At 36.3% G+C, this 4,253-nt stretch overlaps 1 pseudogene; it reads right to left on the bottom strand.

The window, feature by feature from the left end:
* Positions 1 to 4,253, bottom strand: part of LOC107599103 (AMP deaminase 2-like) — a 20,903-nt pseudogene that overhangs the window by 13,238 nt on the left and 3,412 nt on the right.

Raw genomic sequence — 4,253 nt, 5'->3', positions numbered from 1 at the left:
TAACTTGATGTTAAGAATTTATTAAAGCAGAAAACTTACAAAAATTAAAAGAAACAACAAATGTTTAAAGAAAAAAACTTGAAGAACTTAGAGAAAGCCTAATTAATATAAAAAAAGAGCAAAACTTAGAACTTAGAGAAAACTGGATTTTAAGAACTGCTTAAAGAACAAAACAGAGGATGTAGAAACTTTTAAACAAAATTGAGAGAAAACTGGGAGGAAACTTAATATAAAAAAATTATGAACAAAACATAGAATGTAGAAAAAACTTAGAGAAAGCTTAAAATTAACTATTTTTTAAACAACAAAACTTAGAGAACTTAGAGAAAACCTAATTAATATAAAAAAATTAAAGAGCAGAACTTAGAGAAAACTTAATATCAAGATTTTTTTTAAAGAACAAAACTTAAGAGAACTTAGAGAAACCTAATTAATATAAAAAAAATTAAAGAGCAGAACTTAGAACTTAGAGAAAACTTAATTTTAGGAATTTTATAACGAACAAAACTTACAGAACTTAGAGAAAAAATACGTAGATAAAACTTATTAAGAACTGCATAAACAACAAAACAGAGAATGTAGAAAACTTAAGAGAAAACTTAATATCAAGATGTTTTAAAGAACAAAGCTTAGAGAACTTAGAGAAAAACAGAAAACTTAATATTAAGAATTTTTAGAGAACAAAACTTTAAGAAGTTAGTTTATAAAATCATGCTAATACAGATTTGTTTAGTTTTATTATTAATTTCTATATTAGCTAAATTTCATTTTGAATTGCAGTTTAAGTTTATATTTATCAAATTTTATTTATCTAATATTTCCACTTCAGCTATATTTCAAAGAAGGAAAATACATTTGAATATTTTTAAACTAAAAAACAAAGACTAAACTGATTTTTATCAAATACTTATTCACGTGTTAATAATTGATTGCTTACTTGATTTTTACATTTTTTTGAAAATGTTTTCAAATGAATTATTGATTTATCACCTCATTCGAGGATTCAAGGTTTTCTTAAGTGATACTGAAATTTCTTCAATTTATTTTAATTCTTCAAAATGAAAATTGAAGATTCACACCTAGCAAGAATTTTGTTGCAGTAAGTTCAAATATTCTGCGTTTTTATTCTGTAGGTTGCTTTTTAGTATTATTAACATTGTGAAAAGTGCTACAACAATACTACCTGAGGTTAATTTGCACTTGTTAAAATGTATTAGCACACATACAAATGCACAACCCAGATTAATAAGTGCTGTAAACGTTATATCTCTGTTTTATTGTCATTTTTCATGCAAACTAACTGAAGCTGATTTCTCTGGTTCTCACCCCACACTTCTCGTCTCCTGAGATGGACACGCGCTGGAAGTTTTTCTCCATCAGCGGCTCTTGCTCCATATGGTGCTGGTCCACCACATCCACATGACTGTCCTTCAGACTCCTGCAGACGGACACATGAGCTGAGAGATGCAGACGGAGGGACAGACAGACAGATGGACAGATAGCAGTGACTCACTCCAGGTCTGCTGGGCTGTCTATTTTCATGAAGTCTTGTTTCACTCGCAGCAGAATCTCGGGCTCAAGCCTTGAAGGATGTGAGGCGAAGCGGCAGATTTGAGTGAGTAACACACACACGAGATGAGATAGTATAAATCACTCGGATTGATTTTTCTAAATCACTTTCATTTAAAATGCAGCAGAAGGAATCTCAAACTCTCCACCCGAACAGAAAGTGTGTGTGTTTAAGCATCTGTAAGAGACACGAACCCAAACACACCCATACAAACGGCTGAAACGCGGCCAAACTGTGGCTTGTTGTGTCTGTGTGCGATTATGAAAGTCTGCGGTGTTTGTTGGGTGTTTTGGGTCGGTGTGTTCAAAGCAAAGAATTCACACAGATTGCAAACAAAACGCCTGAGCAGGTGCGAAGCCGTTATAATACACTCTAGGCCAAGTTTTCACAAACAAATGATTTTTTCACTTTCAGAAACTTTAACGGTTCTCAAAACATAATTTGCTTGATTAAAAGACTTCAAATACTCTGAAATATGCTTTAAAAAAATCAGTCTAACAACTCGGTCAAAGACCTTTAGGATCACAGTTGGAAGGGAAAGTTGCTGTATTTATAAGTTTATTTAACACATTATATGCTTATAATTACAGCTTAATAAATCAATTGAAAGTATCTTATTATTAATAATAAATAATGTTACCAAAATTATTAATACATATCTTTAAGATTAATAATATTCCCCTTTTATTTTTTATTTTTTTATTTTACTTTACAATGTTTTTATATTTTTTTATTATGTACTTGTGTTAAATATTTTATTCCAAAATCTCAATTCACGTAAATTAACCTTAAACATGAAATATATTCTGATTGGCTTTCAGTGTGCGCAAAAAAATTAGTTGCATTACACACAGTTAGGATGTGTGTGTACGGGTTGTACTTGACGTCCTGACTGATCTGTCGCTCCAGACGGTGGCGTTTCTCCTCCAGCTGTTCAATGGGACTCTCTTCAGGAAACTCGTACGGAGCACAACGCATGTTGCTGTCCGTCAGACTCCTTGCCAGCAGCTCCTACACATGCGTTACACACACATACATGTTACAAACACTCACGCTGAAGAGCAAACGCACACACGTGCTACAATCACACACACGTTACAAACGCACACGTTACAAAAGCGCGTTACAATCATACTCCCATGCATTACAATGACACATGTGTTACAAACACACACACGTTACAATCACATACACACATGCATTACAATCACACGTGTTACAAACACGCGTTACAACAACAACAACACGTTACAAACGCACGTGTTACACATGTTACAATCATACACGTTACACACACACATGCATTACAGCCACACATTCGTTACAATCACATACACACATGCATTACAATCATACACACACACACACACATGCATTACAATCACACACGTGTTACAACCACATACATTACAACCATACGCTACAATCACACACACGTGTTACAAAAACTCGTTACAATCACCCGTTACCACACACACACACACACACACAGTACAATCATACGTTACACACACACATTACAAACACACGTGTTACACGCGTTACAATCATACATGTTACACACACATGCATTACAATCACATGCGTGTTAAAAAAACACACGTGCGTTACAATCACACACGTTAGAAACAAAAACACACCTCCGCGATCTCCTTGTATTTGCCGTCCATGGATGTGCGCAGGTCGATGGGCAGGTGTTTGTGGGTGACTGGTGTGCCGGGCAGAGAGCGCTGGGACATCAAAGGCCTTACGTCAGCAGAGCCACACAGATCTACACACACACACACACACACACACACAGTCGGTTATTAAAGATGCTAATAATAGTGCTGTTAAAGTCAGTCACTGGTACAGGCGCTCTTAGTTGTGTGTTCTCTCACGATTTTCACCTGCTGGAAGATAATTTAAAAAGAACTCCTCACACAGAAGGAGGGACCAGAGTCAGACTAAAGACCAGAGGATCACTAAGACAAATTCACACCATACAGGAAGAAAAAAAACGCATAGCAACCATCCACAACGCCCCAACGCCCTACTAGTAACACACTATAAATAATCTAGAACACCTCAGCAACCACACAGCAACCAGGAACAACACCCTAGCACCCTAGCAATATCTACTTAACAACATTTAGCAGGAAAAAGTCATTCATGACAGCAGTGCAGCATTCAGTGTGGAAACCATCACATAGAGTACGAGCTGGAGCATCTGATTCTCATTATTAAAGCAGAGCGCTCATGTGCAGACGACACTCATTCATCAGTGTCACTAACAGATGCTGCACACTCACACTTCAGTGCACTAGAAACGGGTAAATCTAAGATGAGTCCGAAAACAACAATATAATTGGTAGTACAAGTAATACATTGATGATAAACCACTTAAACATTCGAAAAACATCTGGGGGTTTTGTCAGTAAGAAGAAAGTCAAAAAAGTCAATGTCCATACAACGTTCTTCGTGGTTCCCTCAATGAACTGCAGCCCCAGACCGTGACACTCCCACCACCATGCTTGACTGTAGGCAAGACACACGTCTTTGTACTCCTCACCTGGTTGCCGCCACACACACTTGACACCATCTGAACCAAATAAGTTTATCTTGGTCTCATCAGACCACAGGACATGGTTCCAGTAATCCATGTCCTTAGTCTGCTTGTCTTCAGCAAACTGTTTGCAGGCTT

The sequence above is a fragment of the Sinocyclocheilus grahami genome, unplaced genomic scaffold (genome assembly GCF_001515645.1).
Source record: "Sinocyclocheilus grahami isolate Dianchi unplaced genomic scaffold, SAMN03320097.WGS_v1.1 scaffold260.1, whole genome shotgun sequence".
NCBI lineage: Eukaryota > Metazoa > Chordata > Actinopteri > Cypriniformes > Cyprinidae > Sinocyclocheilus > Sinocyclocheilus grahami.
Note: the sequence above shows the minus strand (reverse complement) of the source record. Positions and strands in the feature narration are given on the sequence as shown.